Genomic DNA, 24,198 nt, shown 5'->3' with positions numbered 1-24,198 from the left:
CAGGAGAAGACAGGATCCAGATCATGGGCTGGCCTCATGCTCTGGCTTTTAAACTCCTTGGCCTTCATGGGCCCACCCCTGGGGTGGGACTGCCAATTGCTTGTCCAATATGAGCCAGGGTAACACCAGCTGCTACTGTGTGATTGATTGACAGCTCAGCCAATCAGAGTGGGGTTAGCACAGCATTTGCTATGTGATTGACAGCTCTGCCGTGCGAGGGCTGGGGGCGGGGCTGTGTCCCACCACAAACCAAGTCCTGACCTGGCCCTGGCCCCACTCGAGCATTCCGACCATCCCAAGGTGTCTAGGGACATCGATGTCGTCCAGCCTCTGACAATGACCACGGTGACACTATGGAACCTCATGGAGCCATGGGTCGGTTGTGACAATGTGGGTCCAAGGACACTACGGAACCTCATGGAATCAGGGACACCATTGTGCAACTTAGGGGCAGTATGGATGGAAGGGTCAGTAATCAAATAGTTGGAGCCCATAGAAACAAGGAGCAATCGTTTCACAGTGGGGCTGCGTGGGGCCAATGGACCCTTGTGACTCTGTTGGGGCTCATGAAACCAAGAAGCCGTTGTGACATTGCCAGACCTCATGTAATCAAGGAGAATACTCTGACAGTGTGGGCACTCATGAAATCAATGGAACATGGAACAGGTCTGCCTGGTTTGGCCTCCTGGGGCCTGTCTGACAGGTCCCACTGAATTTGACATGTCAAGGGCCACTTCCCATCTGACCGTGAAGCACTGGGGCTCCATGATTTTATTCCTATGGGAAGGAAGTGTCTTTCTTGTCTAGGCACCCATGGCCAAAATTGAGATTCTGCATCTAAAATTCTCTATATCCAAGGGTTACTCCCAGACAAAATCTGCCTGTACAGTCCAGTCTGGCAAGACTTGGCCCCTGGTGACTGCCTCTAATCTGCCCCTCCACCACTGGGGTTCACTTGTTTCCTTCCTATGGAGACCATTGTGACACTGCTGAGGATTGTGGAAATGATAGGCCATGGTAACATAACAGGCCTTTGTGAAACCTGTTACACTGTAGGAAGTTGTGGAACCAAGGGGAACATTGTGACGCTGCAGGGTACCATGGATGCAAGGGGCCACTGTGACACTGTGGGGCCTCGTGGAACCAAGGATATCACTGGGGCTTTATTGGGCCACATGGTCCCAGGGAGCCAGTGTGAAGCAGCAGGGCTTTGTGGAACCAAGAAGCCATTGCTGCATTTCAGGGCCTTGTGGAGCCAAAGGGCCGTTGTGATCCTGCGAGGCACTGTGTATCCATGGAGAGCATTGTGGAATTGCAAGGCCCCATGGAATCATGGAGACCATTGTGACACTGTGGGGCTCCATGGAACCAAAGGGCCACTGTGACCCTGCAGGGCCTCATGGAAGGAAGGGGCCATTGTGACATTGTGGGAATTTGTGGAACCAAGGGGATCATTGTGGTACCACTGGAGCCTATGGAACCAAGGGGCCATGGTGACACAGAGAGGGTTCATGGAACCAATAGAGCATTATAGTACATGAGGCCTTGTGGAACTATGGAGACCATTAAGATCCTCAAGGACTTGTGTAACCAAGGGGGCATTATGACACCAGAGGGCATCATCGAAGCAAGAGAACCATTGTGACACTGCAGGGCCCTGTGGAACCAAGGGAACATGAAATAGGTGTGGCTGCCTTGGCCTCCCAGGGGTCACCTGACAGGTCTGGCTGACCTTGAAATGTAGAAGGCCACTCCCATGTGCCCCTGAAACACTGAGGCTCTGGGCTTTTCTTTGTATGGAAAAGAACTGTCCATCTTTTCCAGGCATCCATGGCCAAATTTAGGATTCCACCTCCAAATGTTTGTGTATACAAGGATTGCTGCCAGACAAAAGTTGCCAGGACAGACAAGTCTGGCTGGTCTTTGGCTCCTGAGGGGCAGCATTCACCTATTTTCCAAACACTGGAAAGGGCTCTGTGCTTTTCTTTTTATGAAAAAATATGCATCGCTCTTCTCCAGGCACAAATGTTTTAAATTAGGACTCCACATTCATAATTTCAAATATCCAAGGGTTGCTCAAAGCAAACCTGCCAGGACAGACAGGTCAGGCTTGCCTTGGCCTCTGGTGGTTGCCATTCATCAGCTCCTGAAACATGGAGGCTCCGTGGTTTCCTTCCTATGGAGACCAATGTGACATTTGAGAGCCTTGTGAAATGAAGGGGCCATCATGGCACTGCAGAGCCTCATGGAATCAAGGACATCATTGTGGCTCTGTTGGGCCACACGGTCCCAAGGGGCCAGAGCAAAGCCGCGGTGTGGAGAGTTTTTGTGCAGACATAGCTTGAGGGGAAAGGCCATGATCATATACAGCTGGTTAAGGAGTAAAAATGCAGCTGTAAGCAGTAAGTTCTCAGCCTTCTGATTACAAGAAAACAACAACACTGTGCCCTTGAGCAAGTAACTGTAAGACAATAATAACAGGATGTAAAAACAGGTACTAGTCTCAACAGAAAACCACAAAGCATCCTGAGACTATAGCTACAAAAAAGGAGCTGACATTTAACCTGTAGCCAATGATGAGCTTAGCTTTTGCAATATGTATGAGCTTAATTAACACTACTATAAAAGCATGTAAGACGGATCAATAAATTTGCGACTTGCTGATCATCGGATGTTTATGTCTCCCTTCGCTCCATCAGCAGCAATGTGGGAGTTAGCCCAGTTGCAACTCAGAATCAGCCAGATTTTACCCCAACATAATTGGGCATGAATTTCAAGCCCTGGGAATCATCTGTTTAACTTAGGGTGAGCTTGAGAGTTCTCCAATAAGCCTTTAGTGTTGTTATGCTAACTTGTCTAAGTTACAGTCCCTTATTGGTTAATTGTTTCCCCTAGATGGTTATTGTTCTAGATGTTCTACCCCCAAGTGTGCATGTTGCTTCTCCTTTGTCTTTGGTCTTTGGATCCTCCCCCTCTTACTGTTCTCGATATCTCCATGTTTATTGTTTATCACCCTGTTATTCAAGTTCCTTTTAAACAACTCCGTTGATGCTGCTCCTTTTCATTTTTGCCACCCTCATCCTGAAGTCAGGGAACCAGAGAGGTTTGTTGCAGCCACCTTCATGTGACATTTGGCACTCAAACAGGGACCATGACACTCAGGGCTCCTTGTGTCAGTCATGTCAGTTGGGGTTAGCTGATGAATAGGCCAGTGCTCCCCAAGATTTTGGATTGTACCTGGCCCGGCGGATTCATCGTTGCTTCAAGGGACCTTGCCCAGGATCAGCAGGGACAGCAACAGTTTTACCTGCATAGGATTGCAGGTGGGTTTGGGGAAATACAGGACATTTATTGCCCATTTTGCTGCTGTGTATTTACAATATGCACCCATGTCCCATAATTGATTTGGGGTGTTCCAGTGGCTCTTCCCCATAAGGCAGAGAAAGAGAAAAATGGGCAGCCAGATGTCAAAGTAAAAAAGGACCATATATGGATGCTTTAATTCTCACTGATCATGACATAATATTTTCAAAGAACGAAAAAAATCAATCATGAGGTGGATCATTAAAAATTTTCCAGACTCAACTGCTGACAAAATCCATACCACTGAATTTTGGGACTCAGTGGGAGTCAAATGGTACAACCTTTCAATCAAAAGGGATCCCATTGCACCCCACATGCTCTGCATTTTCCACACTATCCTTGAGACCCTTCACCAGAAAGCAGTGTGTTGAAAATTCAATCCGATGGTCACTCCTAACTCAGGACCACCCCTCAAACCTGCCTTTCTCAGACCTTCCATGATGGTCCAAGATGGCAATGGCCATGCGGTCTTGGAGCATCATGCCCTGGAGACTCGAGATGAAAGGAGCCCAAATGGGGCTTGGGAGCCCAACCATCCTCCCTCCCTCTTGGCTCCTCCACTTCCTGCTACCACAACCTTCTCTTCCACCCTGAACAAACCTCCAGACTACACCCCCACAACTGCGGGTCATGCCCCACTGTCAATCATTCCACCTTCACCCTGGACCATGCCTCCAGTACTCCCCTCTGGAAGTCCACAATCCTAAATCAAGGCCCTTCCTCTCTAACACCTGACAAAATGGCAGTGCCCTTTGCCTCACCCTCCAGCAACAATATAACCCCATGATCAAAGATACTAAGCCCAACTGTCACTCTATTTCTAATCCAAATGTTTCTGTTACAAGTTCTTCTTGCTCCCCAGAAGACAGTGTGGACTCCCCAGAGCCACTTTGCCCCTCAACCCCAGAAGATCCCTAGGAAAGGATCCGGAAAGAAACAGTTAAGGAAGGAGACTGGCAAATAGTCTTGAAACTCCTTGTTGCCCCTGTATGTTATGAAAGAAGGGGCCAGAATCCCAGGTATCAGCCATTTGTTTACGGGGAAATCTGTGTAGGGCAGCTAAAGACCATAGAAGGCATTTACCTTGTTTTAATGGCCTAATGAGGGCCATGTTTACAGCACATGTCTTAACCCTTATGATTTAAACTGTATTATGACCATGTTGTTGTCACCTACAGACTACACCCTGTGGGAAGGGGGATGGAAGTGTTTACTAAATCAATTAATAGCAGACTATGCTAATAATGAGGCAAGGGAAGAATTGACAATCAACCATCTAGCTGGAGAAGGAAAACACAGCCTACAAGATGATCAAGCAGCAGGTATCCCCAGAGAATTATTGGATCAATAATATCAAAGAGATGGCTTTGAAAGCTTTAATCCAGTTATCAGATGGTAGCGCCCCCAGTTTGGACTATCTTGGGTGGCTGCAGCTAAAGCTTTAGGATAATTAGACCATATTGGGTGTCTGCTAAGTAAGCAAACCAATGCTAACTCCCTCGCATTGAGTGGCCTGCTCTCAGACATAGAGACCATCAGACAGGCCACCTTGCAGAACAGCAATAGAGTTTTTACTCTGGGCACATGGGCATGGCTGTGTAGACTCTGGGGGCATAGGTTGCCTGAACCTCTCCAGCCACAGCGAGTCAATCCACAAGAGCATTCAAGTACTGAAGGAAGGGTTCAAGAAGCTTCAAGTCAAAAACAAAGACTGGGTCAAAAAACTCTTCCAATCCAAGGGACTAAAGGGTTGGATGATGTCGAGCTAAAACAGGACTATTCATTCTCTTAGTGGTTGTTGTTGTTGTATTGTTAATTGTCCCATGTTTGTTTGGATGCTTTTAGAAAGTCTTACAAAATTCTTTCAGTTCCATCTTTGTTGTAAAATAGAAAGGGGGAAGATACCCAGGCTCCTCATGGACCCCTTGGAGGAGAGAATTGGCAGCCAGGATGGTACAAAAACCACTCAGTGTGGGAAGGAAACAACTTAAAAGTACCTAAAATTATTCCTAAATCCATTAAGTACCTTAAAAAACCTTGAGTATCTTTAGGCATTAATGAGCCCTACTGAGTGTCAGTAAAAAGCTCTCCAGGGACCCATTATAGCAGATAATTGGGGGCATGATTGCACAAACCTCTCACAGTCTGTATTAAATGGGAAACAGCAAGTAGCTTAAAATAACTGGAGTACCCTGAAGCATTAGTTAGCTCCACTGAGTGTTGTTACTGACAAAGCCTCTTCAGGGACTAATTACAGCAGATAATTTCAGGCCAGGATTGCAAAAACCTCTCAGAGACTCCAAGGCAAAAGCCAAACCCAAAGTCCTTTGAAAAACCTGCAGTCATTGCAGGGATCATTAAGGAGCCCCAGGGGCATTCCTGGCCAAGGCTCCCCAGCGACTCCTTCCAGCAGATCCTTGAGGCCACAGGGATGTGGGCTAGGGGGGGATGCTGAGGGCAGGACAAGGGGCTGACAGGTCCCAGCCTGGCTGGGGCTGTGCCAGGAGGCCCCAGGGCCTCAGGACAAGGTGTCTCCTCACAGCCCTTGGTGGCACAGACCCTGATGCTGTGCCCCAGGGCACCAAGACTTGGCTTCTCTTTGTCCCCACCTGTCATCACTGCCTCCAGTTCTTGGCTCTGCCTGGGGCCTGGGGACACTTTCTCAGTGGTATCCCTCAGTGGGACCCATTAAAAATCCAAGAAAGTTTGGAGTTGGATTCTGCCGTGGAGTTCTGGAGAGGTTTCTTCAGCTCCCTCTCAGGGACTGATGTTCAGGGCCTGAGCACAAAACCCCAGAGGCTCATTAAAGTCCTTGTGCTGTGTCTGTGCTGATGAGCTGGGCTGGGCTGCTGGCACAGAGGAAGCTCCTGGTAAGCAAGAAGAGCTTCAAAAGCACATTTCTCTTGCTGAGCAGCTCTTCTGCCAGCCCAGCAGGGCTGGGGCACTGCCTGCAGTCACCTCAGGCACAGCACAGAGGCACAGAGAGCTTCAATCGGTCAGGGCTGGGAAGGTGCTGAGAAGTGCCTGGGGCACAATCACTGCCAGCCCTTGGCACAGGAACCTCTGGCTGCAGGACAATGCAGCTGCAGCTCCTGGAGCCATCTCCCAAAGTTGGAACCTCCCAATGCCTACAGACCCTGTGAGTACCTTCTCTGATTGTCTCTTGTGCAGAGCAGCCAGGGGTGCCCAGGGCTGTCCTGCAGAGCAGGGTCCTGCAGCCCAGGGCGCTGTGCTGGGGCAGGGACTCTGCTGCCTGCCAGGAACAGCTCTTAGCCAGCCCTGGCAGCTGCTCCCAGCGCTGGAGAGAAGCTCTAGGGTGAAGGAGCCACCCTGAGCAAGGCAGGGGCTGCTGCTGAGAGGGGCTGGGTGGGGCAGGGCTGTTCCCAGCTCCAGACCAGTCTGGGCACAGCTCCAGAGGGCACTTCCCAAGGAAGGTAAGCCTGGGATTCCTGTAAAGATCAGGAGCTTTCCTGAGAGTGTTTTGAATTTCCTGCTTGGAGAAGGATGGAAAATTGGGGTGATGACAAAAAGATTTTTTCATTTTATGCATTTTTCATATATTTGTAGCTCTATAAAGTACTATTACATAGTATAAATCTATAATCCTTATTTAAGTCTATTCAACTCTTAATGAACTGTATTGCTATTATAATACTTCTATAGCTACAATCCTGTATTAACTCTATTATTTTCTCTAAGCTTTTTCTTTGATTTTAGAAAAATAAGCTGATTGTCTAAATGCATTCCTGAAATACATATAGTATACAATACATATAGTATCCTGTAAAGTCTTATTATCAGGAACAGGACCTACAAGAACATTGTGTGTTTTGACCAGAATGTGAGCAGTCATAACAAAAATTGAAGGCAAAGAAGCCCTTGGACTTACACCAATGGAATGAGCCAGGGCTATGTAACTGGGGTGAGTGAATCTCTTATTGGATGTTCCTGTTAAATTTTCTTTATTAATCAACCTTAATAAAATTGTGTAAATCAGGGCCCGGGTGTGCCCCATCCCCACTGGGACACCTGGAAGCTTCCAATAAGTGTCTGGTTTTTACTTTACTGTTCTAACACTGTTGCAAGGGGTTTTTTTTTGTTTTGTTTTTTTTTTTTTGGTTGGTTTTTTTTTTTTTTTTTTTTTTTTTTTCCTCTTTTGATTATAAAAAACAAGGGGATGAGAGAAGAAGAACAAGAATTGTAATCCCAGAATCCCAGGACATTCTGAGTTGAAAGGGATGCACAGGATCATACAACTAATGTTTGAACATTTACCTGTAAATTAAGCAGGTCAGTCTCTCTGCTGGGAGCCTCCCAAAGGGCTCTCAGCCACTCCTCAGCCCTGGACAGCAGCAGCATCACCTTTGCAGGGCCCAGCAGGGCTCTCCTGAGCTGCCCTTGCCCAGCTGCACACAGAGCCTGCCCCAGCCAGGGCCCTGCACACAGGCAGGTTTCTGTAGGGCCGGGGCCAGGGCACACAGGCTGGGATGGGCTCTGCGAGCGCTGACAGGGACAAGGCTCCTCTCAGGAGGGAATGTCCAGGCCCAGGGAGATGCTCAGGGAAGGAGAGGGGGCTGAAGAGAGCAGTGCTGGGGGCAGGATTAGGGCACGGTTGGTGTGTGGGAGGTGCCGGGCACAGCTGGGCACAGGAACACTGTCCTGAGTGCCCGGCTGTCTCTGCCCTGCCCTCTCAGGCACAGCACCACAACATCTTCTCTTGGTTCTGCACTGCCCTGATATTGTCACTGTTATCTGCTGCTCTCAGAGAGGCTCTGGGATTTGCAGCAGCTGAGTCAGGCACTGCCCTTGGCATTCCTGCCAGGCAGGGGTGTCCATGGGAATGGGGTGTCCAAGCTTGCCTTGCACCTGTGGGGCTGTGGGCAAAGCAGTCCATGGGAAAGGGGAATGAGCTGAGCCCCTGCCTGAGATCCCATCATGGGCACAGCTGGGGATCTCCTTGCAATGCCCTTTCAAGCTCTGAGCTGCCCTTCTGGATGCAAATCTGTGCCAGAGCCTCTGGGAGTTCCCTGAATGTCCCACGGGGAAGGGCAGAGCTTCCAGAGCTGAGGAAATGCTGTTGGGTTTGGCCAGGGAGCCGTGAGTGTCCTTGGCACAGGGGGTGCTGAGAGCTTGCCCAGAGACCTTGAGCCAGGGTGAGACATTCAGGGATCCCTCTGCTCTGGGCAGGGTCTGGTTTATCCCAGGGTGACGCAGGAGTGTGATTGTGCTCTGATTGCAGCCTAAGGTTCAAAGCCAGAGCAGCTGGGAACAAGCCCATACAGCCCCTCACCTTTCCTCAGCCACAGGGAATCCTTTGCCTCTCCCATCTCTCAGTGGCAAACTCTGAGTGCATCAGAAATGGTGGGGATTTCTGACCTCAGAGAGCCAGAAATGATGTGTGGGTAGGAATATAATTCCTAAAACAAACTCCTGCCATTTGTGTCTTATAGGACTGTGAATGCAGAGGCTACAAAGCCTTTCTGCATTAGCAGTGATTCCCCTGACAAATCCTGAATATCCAGCCTTATCCCTCTGCCACATGGCCACAAACCCAGGGCAGAGGGGCAAGGATGACTCTTCGAGAGCCCCCATGCACAGGCCTGGCTGCTCCTGGCACACTCAGCCAGCACAACTGGAGCTCAGGCAGGGACCTGGGTAAAGGTTTTCATACAGCAGGAACAAGGGTGGGTGAGTCCCAGCGGGACAGTCTGCAGTGAATGGCCCAGGTTTGCTTCAAAGCACCCTCTCCTGACTTGTCACTGTCCTTTCTTCATGAACAGGTCCCCATGTGCAGGCACAGCAAATGTCCAACAGCAGCTCCATCAGGCACTTCCTCCTGCTGGCATTGGCAGACACGCAGCAGCTGCAGCTCCTGCACTTCTGCCTCTTGCTGGGCATCTCCCTGGCTGCCCTCCTGGGCAATGGCCTCATCATCAGCGCCGTAGCCTGCGGCCACCACCTGCACACGCCCATGTTCTTCTTCCTGCTCAACCTGGCCCTCAGCGACCTGGGCTCCATCTGCTCCACTGTCCCCAAAGCCATGCACAATTCCCTCTGGGACACCAGGAACATCTCCTATACAGGATGTGCTGCTCAGGTCTTTTTCTTTCTCTTCTTCATTTCAGCAGAGTATTTCCTCCTGACCATCATGTGCTACGACCGCTATGTGTCCATCTGCAAAGCCCTGCACTACGGCACCCTCCTGGGCAGCAGAGCTTGTGCCCACATGGCAGCAGCTGCCTGGGCCAGTGCCTTTCTCAATGCTCTCATGCACACAGCCAATACATTTTCCTTGCCCCTGTGCCATGGCAATGCCCTGGACCAGTTCTTCTGTGATGTGCCCCCGATCCTCAAGCTCTCCTGCTCACACACCAACACCCTCAGAAAGCTGGGACTCATAGCTGTTAGTGCCTCTTTAGCATTTGGCTGTTTTGTGTTCATTGTTTTCTCCTATGTGAAGATCTTCAGGGCTGTGCTGAGGATCCCCTCTGAGCAGGGATGGCACAAAGCCTTTTCCACCTGCCTCCCTCACCTGGCTGTGGTCTCTCTGTTTGTAAGCACAGCATTGCTCACCTACCTGAAATGCTTTTCCATGTCCTCCTCATCCCTGGATCTGGCCCTGTCAGTTCTATACTCGGTGGTGCCTCCAGCCCTGAACCCCCTCATCTACAGCCTGAGGAACCAGGAGCTCAAGGCTGCAGTGTGGAGACTGATGACTGGGTGGTTTCAAAAACATTTAAATGCTGGCCACTTTCTGGAAATCATTTGTAATAAAAGTCATCCTTGATACTTTTTGTTGTGGTGTTTTTTCCTTTGTTTTACTTTCATCATATTGTCTACAGATAAATATCATTGCTTGTATCATTTCTCATTTTGTTTCTTTCTGCCTTCCCTGTGGCCAAAGACTGTGTCAATGAGGGGCTATTCCCTTGGTGGGTTTAAAGGAACTAAAGGATCTCCCAGCAGAGTTTTCTGCAGAGATGCCTTTTTGTTGCCTTCTCTGGAGCTGCAGCAGCAATGTCTGTGTGCAGAGCTGGGGGCAGATCAGTGCTGGCCCAGCAGCAGTGCCCAGCAGCAGCAGCACTTGGTGTTGCCAGTGTTGCTGCCGTGGCCCTGCCCCGCTGCCCTGGTGGCCCTGGTGTTGCTGCAGGGCCTGGTGCTCTCGGGGCCGGGCACAGCCCTGTGGGTAGCAGTGCCGGGGCTGCAGTAGGGACAGGCCATGGGCACTGCTGGGGCAGCGCTGACACTTCAGGCCAGGGCCTGGGGGCTCCAGGCTCCTTGCCCAGACTCTCTCAAGAACACATCCAGGCCAATGCTCAGCACAGAAAACCCCCATGAGCAGCCCCAGGCTGGCCGTGGGCAGGCTGGGGGCAAACAGCATGGCTGGGGCTCTGCAAGGGCCCTGGGGAAGACGGGAAGGAGCAGCAGAGCAGGGGCTGATCCATCCCCAGTGTGCTGAACAGCCCAGGGCAGTGTCCCAGAGCGTCCTGATGGAGCTGCCAACAACATCCCCCCTCTGCAGCCCTGGCCTCTCCCCCAGCTCACACAGGTGCCCCATCCTTGCAGGCACAGGCACGGCAGCACTGGCTCAGCAGCCCCTGTTTGCATTGCACAGAGCAGGGGGAGCACCCCCATGCTGTTGGTGTGGGGACATGAACCTGAGGGAGAACAAATGCTCCAGCCCCTGGGGCCAGCAAGGGCTGGGGGACACCAGGGAAACCACTCAGCTTTGTCCTGGCATCTGCAGTCAGCCAGAAAGTTTGTTCCCATCAGCTGGGAGTTTCCTGTCCCACTGCAGATGCTGTTGCTCAGAGCCAGGGCTGCCTGGCAGCCACCCCCAAACTGCCCCGAGCATTTCCTTGGCTTCACCTTTGCTTTCTCTCCTCTTTCTTGTTCCAGATTTCTCCCTCTTGCCCATCCCTGTTTCCTCCCCTCCAAGGAGCCCATCCCTGTTTGCCCTTTCCTTTCTGGCCCCACTCCCCATTGCAGTTCCTGACTTGGCACCATGGGAACGTCCCTTGGGGAGCAGGATCATCCTCCTACAAGTGCTGCAGGAATTGTCTGCAGGCTCCTGCAGTGCCTGGTTCTGCTCCCTTGCCAGAGGCACCTCAGGCTAGGGGGGAACATCTGGGCTGCTGTGTCTGCCTCTGGGGCTCCCTGTTCTGGGCAGTGAGGAGGAGCTGCAGAGGCTCTGCAGGACTGACAGGATGGGCTTTGGGGCTGGCAGGAGAAGCTGAGGGACCTGGGCTGCTGGAGCTTCTGAAGAGGAGGCCCAGGGCTCCTCCTGCAACTGCTCCAATGGTGATTCCAGAGAATCCCAGAATCAGGAAGGTTGGAAAAGACCTTGGAGATCATCAAGTCCAACCTGTGCCCTGACACTGCCCTATCTCCCCTGAGCCTCCTGTTCTCCAGGATGAACAACCCCAGCTCCCTCAGCCACTCCTCACAGGACTTGTCTTCCAGACCCCTCACCAGCCTTGTTGCCCTTCTCTGGACATGCCCCAGCCCCTCCATGGCCTACCTAAATTTGAGGCCCAGAACTGGACACAGCACTTGAGGTGTGGCCTCACCAGGGCTCAGTGCAGGGGAAGAATCCCTGCCCTGCTCCTGCTGGCCACACCATTCCTGATCCAGGCCAGAAGCCATTGGCCTTCTTGGCCACCTGGACACACTGCTGGCTCCTGTTCAGCCTGCTGTCCATAACTCCCTGCCGGTCCCTTTCTACCTGGCTGCTGTCCAGCCGCTCTGTCCCCAGCCTGTAGTGCTGCAGGGCTTGTTGTGGCCAAAGTGCAGGACCCGGCACTTGGACTTGTTAAACCTCACCTTGTTGGATTTTGGCCCAGGATCCAGCCTATCCAGGGCCCTGTGCAGAGCCCTCCTACCCTCCAGCAGATCCACACTCACACCCAGCTTGGTGTCATCGGCAAATTTGGTGATTTTCTATTCTTTTTCACACATGTGATAATCATTTCTCCAAAATCATTAAGATTTCCCCTCCCCTTTACCCATGCTTTCTTCTGGCCTGCGGGTCTCTCTGGTGGTCCCCGGTGGTCATTGACCCCAATGTTCCCATGGGCCTGGCTGAGCTGGCAGGACACTGAGGCTGCTGAACTTCCAGTTCCCCTTCTCACACAATGGGCATTGTGTGGTTTCCACAGGCCTGGGGTTGTGGAGAACAAGCTCCAGGTGTCACCTCAGCTGGTGGAGACAATTTATCATCTGGTAGCATGAGATCACAGAGTGGGCTATGACATCACAGAGTGGGTTATGTGAGGTCATCGAGCAGCCATGGCATCATAGACTGCCTCTGTGACATCACAGACCCACGTGTGACATCACAGGGAAGAGGTCTGACATCACAGTGCAGACTATGACATCACAGACTCTGGTGGGACATCAGAGACCAGCTTTGTGACATTAGAGAAGGGGCTGTGACATCACAGAGCAGACTGTGACATCCCAGAGGGGCTGTGTGACATCCCAGCAGGGCTGTGTCAGGTCACTGGGTTGGTCACTCTGCCCCAGCTCCCCCTCACAGTTTCTCCCAACAAGTCCAATGCTGTTCATGCCCAGCAGGGTCCCTGTCCCCTGGGATCCCCCCGGCCCACCTGGAGCCACAGCCTCCACCAAAGGATGTTCCACAGGATCCATCCCAGAGCCTGACAGGGGACAAGAGGCCAGGGCTGTGTGACCAGGACATCAAAGATGTGGGTTATCCAGTCACTGTGGCCTGGGTTTGGTTGCCCAGGACAGGAAAGATGTCTGGCAGCTGGAGCAGGGTCTGGGAAGGGCCTCCAAGGTGGGGCTGGAGCCCTTGGGCTGTGAGCAGAGGCTGAGGCAGCTGGGCTTGTCCAGCCTGGAGCAGGGAAGGCTGAGGGGCTCCTCATCCCAGCCTGGCAGTGCCAGCGAGGAGGGGATGGAGAACACAGAGCCAGGCTCTTCACCGGGGGCTGTGGGGAGACAAAAGCCAATGGTTGGAAGTGGAAAGAGGGGAGATAAGCCAGGACAGGAGGAGATGAAATGAGTCAGGCTGGTTTCAGCATTTCCTCAACACTAAAAGCAGTTTGACCCCCTTCTCCATCCACCACTGAGAGCTTTGCAAATCAGGAATTTTTCAGGCTGTTTTATCCCACTTCCAGACGAGCATCCTGATACAACAACTTAACTCTATTTATATCTATCACAGAACCATATATTTCTAAAATTAATTTTAATATGGAAATCACTTGTGGATGGTGGACATGTCAGACACTGCTGGGACATTGCGTATGGCTCAGGGAAGAGCGTGGTTGTTATTGAATTATATCCGGTTCAACCACAATCTCTTCGCCATGAAGAGAAACTTCCTGTGCCTCTGAGTCCCACCAGTTCCTGATGCCCAAAGGACACAAACCTGGTGATTTCTGGTTCCCACTCCAATGGTGGCGCCTGCACCTCCTTCCACACCCAGAGCAGAGCTCCCTTGTCCCAGAGAGTCCCTGGCAATGCAGGGATGAAGGAAACAGGACAGGCTGTGTGGTTCAGGGGCAGGGCACAGCCAGGGATTTGGGGTGGTTGTGAGGCCAGGGCAGGACACAGCCCCTGACCTTGGTGAACCTCATCCCATTGTCCTGGGCCCATGGCTCCAGCCCGGCCAGATCCCTCTGCAGAGCTTCCTGCCCTCCAGCACAGTCACATTCCCACCCAGCTTGGGCTCACCTGGGAACTGACTGAGGGTGCCCTCGATGTCCTCGTCCAGATCAGCAATAAAGAGATTTCACTGACCTGGCCCCAGTCCTGAGCCCTGAGGACACCCCTGGATGTGACTCCATTCCTCAGCTGCTCTGAGTGCCATGGGTTGGATGAGGGAAATGCTGGGATGGGGGTAGAGACAAAGTGTGACTGATTGTCAGCCATAAAGGGTCTTGATTTTCATATCTGTTCAGACTGCATGAGGAGGGGCTGGGGATCAATATCAACTGGGGATTGCTGATATCGATCTATAGACAGGGAAACTATAAAGGACAAAAGAATTCTCTTTTCATTGTTTTCAATATAGTAGATTCACTTTGAAGACACTTCTGAAATCTGTCCAATTAACCACAGAAGAACTGAAGATTTGAATTATTCCCATAGGCTTTTGTTGTTTGGGTGTTTTGAACAAATCTTTATGAGCCTTTGTCACTGAATTTCTCAAATGAGAAGCTCAAGAAAGAAGAGGCCTCTGGAAAAGTAAAATTCATCACCAACCTGTAAGTGACTGCGAATCCATCCTGATCAGAGCATGGATGAGCAGAAATGGGCACAGCTGGCTGGCCCAGCTTTGGCATGGGCCCTGGTCCTGGAGCAGGAGCAGCTCTTGAGGGCCCCAAGGCCGGGGCTCTTGTGCTGCCCTGGGCAGATGGGATGGCAGCAGGGGCTGCAGAGCTCTCAGCACCTCAGCCCAAGGGGAGCAGGGCAGCCAGGGAGCCTCCTTTGGCCTTGGCCAAGCACCTTTCCCCATGGCTGGGGCTGAGTCCTGTGGCAGCTGCAGCTGCTGCTGTGCCCTTGCCAGGGGCTGAGGCCGTGGGGCAGTGCCCAGAGCAGCCTGGCCTGAGCAGAGCTGTGGGGCCAGAGCCGGCTGGGCTGGGCTGGGGAGAGGCCCTTGGTGCTGTCCAGAGCTCAGGGCAGCTGGCAGAGCTTGCAGGGAGCTGGGCTGGGCTCAGAGAGCCTGGCCCAGAAACCATCAGTGTCCATCTCAGCCTGGCTGAGCGTGCAGAGGCCAAGAAGAGCAGCCCAGGGTCTGCAAGTTCTATGGGTGGGAGCTGATCTTGGGAGCCATTGAGCCCTACCAAATGCTGGGGGTGCACCTCCAGTTCCAGGGGAAATGGGACATATAGGAGTAGGGACAAATCATTCCTGCTGCATTCTTTCTTGTGTTTGCTTGTACAGGTGACCTGGATCCATATGCAGAGGAGGTGTTTTGTTTCAGATAATACTGGTAGAGTGAGAAGAATAATATTATTTAGCTGAAAATAATATTTCATGCATAATACACACTGAGGAAAAAAAGACACATATGATCAGAACAGCATCTGAGTTTTTCAGAGGATGAGAGACCTATTGATGTTGCAGTAGTCAAACCTGTTCAAATACTTTCCTCAGGCCTTCCTTAAGATGAGAGGTGACCACCAGAGGCCAAGGTCAGCCAGAGCTCTCTGTCCTGCCAGCTTTTGTCTGGGCAAACCCTTGCATATAGGGAATTTTTCAAGGGGAGTATCAATTTTGGCCTTGGGCACTTTGATAGACTGATGGTTGTTTTCCATAGGAAGGAAAGCACAGAGCCTCAGTTCTTCAAGAACTGATGAGAATCAGCCCCCCGTATTTCAAGATCAGCTGGCCCCTGGGAGGCCAAACCGGCCAGATCTGTTCGATCTCCCCTTGGTTCCAGGAGGCCCTGCAGTATCACAATGTTCTCCTTGTTTCTGCAGTGTCACAATGGCCTCGTGCTCCCATGAGGCCCTGTAGGGTCACAGTGGCCCTTTGGTTCCGTAGGGCCCCAGTGTCACAATGGTCTCCATGATTCCATGGGGCCTTGCAATTCCACAATGCTCTCCATGGATCCACGGTGCCCTGCAGGATCACAACGGCCTGTTACTGGGCTTGCAAGGGTTCCTCAGGGGTGAAGACAGAGACGAGAATCTTGACTTCATGATCAGAAGGCTGGATTTATTATTTTATGATATATGTTACATTAAGATGATACTAAAAGGAATAGAGAGCAAAGTTCAGAAGCTGCTATGCTAAGGATAGAAAAAAGAATGAATCGACAACAAGGTCTCTCTGATCTGTCCCAGAGAGAGCTTGGCCCCTGATTGGCTCTTAATTGTAAACATGGAACATGGGCCAATCACAGGTGCACCTGTTACATTCCACAGCAGCAGATAACCATTGTTTACATTCTCTTTCTCAGGCCTCAGCTTCTCAGAAGAGGGAAAAATCCTGAAGAAAAGATTTTTCACAAAAGATATCTGTGACAACGGCCCTTTGGCTCCACAAGGCCCTGAAATGCAGCAATGGCCTCTTGGTTCCACAAAGCCCTGCTACTTCACACTGGCCCCTTGAGACCATGCTGGCCAACAGAGTCACAGTGATGGTCTTGGTGCCACAAGGCCTCACAGTGTCACAGTGGCACCTTCATTTCACCAGGCCCCACAGTGTCACAATGGTCTCCATGGTTCCACAGGTTCCCTGCAGTGTCACCACAGGAAGGAAACCACAGAGCCCCAGTATTTCAGGGTCTGTTGAACTGCAGTCACCAGAGGTCTAGGACAGGCAGACCTGTCTGTCCTGGCAGGCTTGTCTGGGAGCAACTCTTAGATATTTGAAATTTTATATGTGGAATCCCAATTTCAGTCATTTTTGCCTGGAGAAGAAGGTCAGTTCTTTTGCACAGAAAGGAAAGCACAGAGCCCTTGTGTTTGGAAGGCAGGTGAGAGCTGGCCCTCAGGAGGCCAAGGGCTGCCAGACTTGTTGGTAATGGCAGCTTTTCTCTGGCAGCAATCCCCGGATATTGGGAATTTTGGAGAGGGAATCCTGTTTTGGCCGTAGATGCTTGAATGAGAAGGGCAGGTTTTTTTCCATTTGAAAGTCAGCTCAGACCCCAGGGTTTCGGGGGTACATGAGAAGAGACTCTCGACATGCCGAGGGCAGTTGGACCAGTCAGGCTAAGCCAACCAGACCTGTTCCCTGTTCCTTTGGATTCATGGGACCCTGCAGTGTCGTAGTAGTGATGTCATATTGTATCCTTGGTCCCATCAGGCCCAGATGTGTCACACTGGCCTCTGGTTTCCATGGGGCTCCAGAGTGTCACAATGGTCCCTTGCTTCAATGAGGCCTGGCAGTGTCACAGGGGTCTCCTTGGTGCCGCAGTGTCACAATAGACCCTTGGTTCCATGGGGACTCACAATGTCAGAAGGGTCTCCTTGGTTCCATGAGGCCCTGCAGAGCCCCTTGATTCAACGAGGCCTCCAAGTGTCATCATGGCCTCCAGGATTCCATGAGGCCCCGCAATGTCACAATGGACTTTGGTTCCATGGGGTCCTGTAATGTTCCATGGATCCTTAGTTCCATAGGGCCCGGGAGCGTCACAATGGCCTCCTTGGTTCCATGGTGCCACACAGTGTGACAACTGCCCCTTGGCCTGCCAGACTCCACAGTGTCACAATGGTTCCTTGGTTCAGTGAGGCCTTGTAGTGTCACAGTGGTCTCCATGATCCCATAAGGCCTTGCAGTGTCACAACAGACCATTGGTTTCATGAAGCCTCAATGTGTCACTGTGGTCCCCTTGGCTCCACAAGGCTCTGAAGTGCCACAATGGCCCTTTGGTTTCACGAGGCCTCCAAGTGTAAAAATGGCCTCCATGGTTCCATGCGGCCGTGCTGTGTCACAATGCACCTTTGGTTCCATGATGCCTCAGAGTGTCACAATGGTATCCTTGGTTCCATGGTGTCAGAATGGACCCTTCATCCCATGGACACCCACAGTGTTCACTGCAATCCCCTTGATTCCACCAGGCCCTGCCATCCTCCAATGGCCCCTTGGTTCCTGTGGGTTCCAAAGTGTCAGAACAGTCTCCATTGTTCCATAAGGCCCCACAATGTCACTGTGTTCCCCTTGGTTCCACAGGATCCCACAGTGGAACAATGGACTCTTGGTTCCATGAGGTTCCGCAGTAGAACACGGTCACCTTGGCTCTGTGACGTTCTGCAATGTCACAATGGTTCCACCAGGCCTTGCTGTGTCACAATGGCCCCTTGGTTCCAAGAGGTTTCTCAGGGTCACAATGGTCTCCTTGGATCCGCACTATAACAATGGACCTTTGGTTCAATGTGGCCCCAATGTGCCAAAATGGATTTTAGTTCCATGAGGTTCTGCTTTGTAACCATGGACCCTTTGTTCCATGAGTTTGCTCAGTGTCACAGTTGACTCCTTGATTCTGTGAGGCTCCACTGCCACCAAATCTCAAAAATATCAGAATAAGACTCATTAACACTAATTTCCTATTTAAGTGTGTATCATTTATTCCGGACTGAGGTCTAGCAAGGGATAACTCCTAACCTTATGTGAACATGTAATTCTACCAGCGTCACTAAATGTATATTACAATTTACTGATTGCCCTAAAACCCACCCCAAGTTCCCAGATTCAGACCTTCTTTTTTCTGTCACTGCATTCTTGAGCCAGATGTCTTCATCTTCTCTTCCAACCATTCCTGCTAGGAAAGCAGCCCCTCAATGCCTTATTCCTGTGCTGAAAGTTCACAGGGAGAGTAAAAATTTAATTAACCCTTTTGAATTAAGCTTTTGGTATTGAATTGAATTAACCCTTTTGGTATCAACCCAAGGCTTTGTGTGGGCAGACAGAGGCAGGCAGGAGGCAGAGCTGTCAGCAAAGGAAGGGCCCAGCCAGGTGGGACAGCGGGGGGATCCTGACAGCCTGCAGGGACAGAGGCGCAGGGCAGGGACACCGTGGGACAACGTGGGCTGCACAGGGCACAGGCATGTGCAGCAGCTGCAAGACAGCCCTGCCAGAGCCAACTTGGGCAGCACTTTGGCCATGGCTGCTGGGCCTGGGCCTGAGGCAGGAGCAGGAGACAAGTGACCCTTGCAGGCCTGGGGTCTCATTGCCTCCTCGTCCCTGCTCAGCATGCTGGCAGGGGCCGCCCCTTGCTCCTGCCCTTGGCATTGCACATCCCCACATGCCAGTGACTGTCGAAAGAAGGGAGAGCAGGACACCAGATGGTCATCAACAGGTCCCGTTTATTGAAGAAAGCATCAAACACTTATACAGCAAATAATAAGCTTATGAATATTCTGTAAGCCAAGCAATCTATTGGTTAAACTATACCATCAACTCCTCCTCATTCCTTTGGGCCTATGTTCTCTACTTCTCACATCTCTCTGTCCACTTCGTTATCATACTCAGTTAGGGCCAAGGACACGGTATCTTGCAGGTGCAGGACTTGGAATTAGCCACGGTCTTGTACTTTTCCATTCTCTAGCCTGCAAAAAGGCCTCTTCCCTGGTTAGGACATCTTTACCAAATTAATTTGGCTGTGTCCTCTCTCCTCAAGCCACTCTTTGACAAAACTCTTCACACTTCCCTCGTTTTGTTCTTGAGCAAGGAGGCTAGTCTGCCAGGTTCTTTCTATCATTCGGCTGACCATATTTTGAATACAATTAAAGATACAAGGCAAAATAAGCAAAAGCATCAAAAATCACACCCAGTATCCCTATAGCATATGTCACAAGGTTTCTCAGCCACGGTCCAAGTCCTAAGCTTTTAAGCCATTCGTCAATTCCTAAACCCTCTTCTTCTTAAAGATTGTGAAGTCCCTGCTGTAATTCTTTTATCTTCGCATGAATAGATACAGAGTGATTGGACAAATTCATGCAACACATTCCCTCAAACTCTTCACATCCATGACCTTGTGCTAAAAGCAAAAAATCTATAGCGGCTCTATTTTGCAAAACAGCATGATTAACACTTTGCACATCTGCGGTTAGCATATCTAAAATTTGTGACGTCTTGTTTAGCTCATCCTTGGCCCAGGATCCCAATTGCTTTGCTAAGTTCACAGCTTTATTTGCAGCTCCTCCTGCCAAGATAGTTGGAACTATCACTTGTTTTAACTCACTCCAAAACTGTGGGCCTCCTGTCTGGCTGCAGTCCAAGTCATGCAGGCTGCATCTCTTCCTGCTTGAATTTTGACTCAATTGCATTAATAAAGACACATTGGGGTGAAACAATGACAATTTTCCCAAATAGCAAGGTCCACCCTGTGGCCTGGCTGGTATACCATTCCAAGCTCTGTCTCCACAAATTAAAAATATCCCTGTGAGTAATTTCATCGGTGCTGTGATGTTAGTGCCGTTACATCAGCTGTAAAGCTGCTGAGACACCGTACCCAAATTCAGGGATGAATCTAGGGTAGCCCATGTTCCTCTATGCTGATTTAAATTCTGGGGATCTAAGAGATTGAAACTGAACCATCCACCATTTGAGGTGTTAGTCATACTGGCGTTTGCACTTCCGAAGAGGTCCAACTCCTCTGGAGGAGAGTACAAAGTAGTATTAAGTGATAAGATTATTAAGCATTGGTGGTAACCATCACTTTGACTTGTAGTGTACCCTTGTTGCGTGGGTAACCTAATGTTTGTCATATTGTGCATGATAGAGTTTGGTTATCAATCAGACTGCAAAATTCCCGAGGAGACCACACTGGGAGTCCCACCAAGCATGTTCGAAATGGGTTAGTAACCCCTCTAAGGCTAAGACAAAGCGATGATTGGTTAGTTTGATTAGCAAGCATTATCCATGTGTTATCTCTTGGTTGATTAAAGCGCGTTACTCCTACATCCCCATCCGTTATTGCACTGAGCAGTATAACAAAAATAAGCCTCATTTTTCGGTTTTCTTTCTCGCTTTCCTTTTCTTATCTGTCTTTAACCTCATCGATCCTAACTTTTGCAATCTAAATCTCTGTAGACTCTCAATGCAGGAGTCCCATTGCCTCATTGGGATCTCCTTTAATGGGTCCTACTACAGAATGCTGTGTTAGAGGCACCAGTTGTCTACACCTAGCAGAGGCTATGTATGATCTACTTTGAGCTTTGACACTTTTCACAATACACTGTACCTCCCACCAGTAGTAGGCCAAGATCTCCTGCTCAGGAGACTCGTAAAGATTTAAAGCCAGAGCCATACCTAGCCCCATCTGTCTCCCTAGTTCCCTTTGCTAGTCTTCCCCCCAGGTGTAGTCATGCTTGCAGGTGTTACACCATAAACCCCAGATCCCGGACTGTTCTAACCAGAATTTTTACCACAACCCCCACAATATAGAGCTACCCACGCAGCAGGGGGCTGCGACACTCAAGGCAGCGCTCCCTCGCTGGTCCTTTTATGTGGAAGGTCAATAGTGCTTCAACAGTGTCAATCAGCTCCCTGGCCGTCTGGTAGCGGCGTGTCACTGCTCTGTCCACCGCTTTCAAGTGTCCCCTCAGTTGCAGCAATAAGGGCTGTAAGATCAGCTGCAGCTTCTTCTTCAGACGCTCCTTGTCCTCCTCCGTAAGATTGTCCACCAGATGCTGCATCAAAGACTGGTTTAGTCCACTTGGCAGGCACCCACAAAGGCTCTGTTGGTGAGGAAACACAAAGATATCTCCGACCCCGATATAGCACTTTTGCGGGCTTTTCCCATATCCCTGTGCTTGGGTTCTTATACTTCACCCAGACCTCTCTTTCCTTAATAGTTTCCTGACTTGATCTCAGGTGATGTTTAACTGCAGGGGGGGACATCGTCCTCCCCAAAAATACATAAATGATTGATCACATACAAAACCTTTTCCAGGCATGCTTGTGGGTCCTTTAAATCCTGGTGTTTGTCGATGTATTGTTTGAGGGTACCATTTGCTCTTTCCACTATCGCCTGTCCTGTGGGGGAGTGTGGAATACCTGTCACATGCTTAACAGACCATTGGTCCAAAAATTTTTGGACCCCAGCACTTGTGTAAGCCGGACCATTATCCGTTTTGATACCTTTTGGAACTCCCATGACAGCAAAGCAGCTCAATAAGTGCCTGATCACATGTATCGCTTTCTCTCCTCCCTGAGCTGTAGCCCATATATAATGGCTATATGTATCTATAGTAACATGCACATACTTGAGCCTACCAAACCTAGCTACATGCATGACATCCATTTGCCATTTCTCATTCATTTCTAAACCTCGAGGATTAACTCCGCAGCCCAGACCTATTCCCCCATTATGATAACTGCATATTGGACATGCCCTGACAATGGCCTTGGCTTCTGATAAGCCCAGATCAAAGTTCCTCGCCAACCCTTTCACATTTTGATGATATCTACTATGGGCTTCTCTTGCCAATGTATGCTTATCAACAGGACAAGAGTTATCAATGGGTAAGGTAACCAATTTATCTGCACGCTCATTCCCATCTCCTAGACCCTCAGACCACTTATGGCTCCTGATATGGATTACAGAGTACACTGCACTTCTATCCCGGAGAGCTCTCCTTAATTGAACCAGTAACTCATATAGCCGTTTGTTATTCACTTCCTTAATTGCTGCTCCTTCTATACATCTGGCTACTCCAGCGACATACATGGAGTCTGTGACCACATTCAAGGGCTCATGCAGGTTGGACATTGCCCATACTACTGCTAACAATTCTAAGGTTAGTAGGCTATCTGCAGGGTCTGCTGTAAGAAGTTAATGCTTCCATTGTCCTTTTTCTTGCCAGGTGACAGCAGCATGTCTCGGTTTTTTCCCTGCATCTGTGAAGGCTGTGGTGGCTCCTTCTATGGGGCTCTCTCTTCTCAGCGGCCGGGTGATCCAGTCCCATTCTGTCATCCATTGCAGGACCATGGGCACTAACTTGCTTGTATGCACTTTTGCAGATGGTGTCAATAGTGCTTCCTGTAGAACCGTAGAGTTAACCAGATACCAGTCCAGCATTTCTTTTTCCATGGGTAGCCTAATGGTGGCAGGTTCTCGACCGTCCACTTCAGTAATTCTGAGACGGCCTTTTTTGATCAACCCAGCCAATTGTTTGATTTTTGAGAATATTGTTCTTTTATGTTGTAGCGGTGGTGACAGCCATTCCAATACCCGTATCTCCCCCATTTTGTTTTCACACTGGGAGAGGGCCAAACAAGTGGCAAGGGCTATTCCGAACAGTGAGATCAATAGGGCAATCCAGTTATCGACGAGACACATATCCTTGTTGCACACAGTTGCTGATTTGCTGCAAGGCAAGATGGTGCTCCTTTGTGAGGCACATGGAGGTAGAGGGATCAGTGCCCTTTAACAAGGGTCGTAGGGTTTCTAACAAATGATTTGGTATTCCCACAATGGGTTTTAGCCACTGTAAGTCTCCTAGCAACTTTTGAGCATCATGTAAAGTCTTAATGTCCAAGTGCAGTTCTAATTTTTGGGGTACCACTGTTTGGTCCATTAGGGTCCATCCCAAATACTTCATGGTTTCGTGGTCTGAATTTTCTCTGTGGCAATAACAAGTGAATATGCTGCAAGAGTGTCTCTGATCCTGTCTGCCTGCAAAGGGGAAAATGGTTGTTGCTGCGCAAACAAGATATCATCCATGTAATGATATATTATGGTAGCTGGCCACTGCTGATGCAATGGCTGTAATGCAGCATCAACATAAAGCTGGCACAACATAGGGGCATTGTGCATCCCCTGCAGTAGTGACGTCCACTCAAATTTTTTGTCTGGTTCTCCATGATTTATTGCTGGTAGGGTAAAGGCGAACCTCTTCATGTCATCGGGATGCAGCCCAATAGTGTAAAAACAATCGTTTAAGTCGATGATTAGAAGTGGCCAATCTTGTGGGATCATGGCTGGATTCGGAAGACCAGGCTGCAAGGCTCCCCCCATCGGTTCCATCTGGTCATTCACAGCTCGCAGATCGTCTACCAGGCGGTATTTTCCTGATTTCTTCCTAATCACAAAAATGGGCGTGTTCCACAGACTCGTTGAGAGTCGTAAATGTCCTTGCGTGTATTGTTCCTTCACCAATTCATGGGCATGCATAAGACTTACCCCTTTCAAGGGCCATTGCTTAACCATCACCGGTGTATCTGTTTTCCAAGTGAGTAGAATGGGGAAAGTCCAAGCAATGGCAATTACCCCAAAGGGTGGTGATTGGTCAACACCATCCCCAGCTGTGTTAAAATGTCCCTGCCTATCAGGCAGGAGACCATAGGAGGCAACTGAACGACTGAAAACACAACGGACACTTGTTGCCCATCAATGCGCACTGACAGAAGCGGTGT

The sequence above is a fragment of the Melospiza melodia genome, unplaced genomic scaffold (assembly GCF_035770615.1).
Source record: "Melospiza melodia melodia isolate bMelMel2 unplaced genomic scaffold, bMelMel2.pri scaffold_18, whole genome shotgun sequence".
NCBI lineage: Eukaryota > Metazoa > Chordata > Aves > Passeriformes > Passerellidae > Melospiza > Melospiza melodia.
This window is presented reverse-complemented; position numbering follows the sequence as displayed.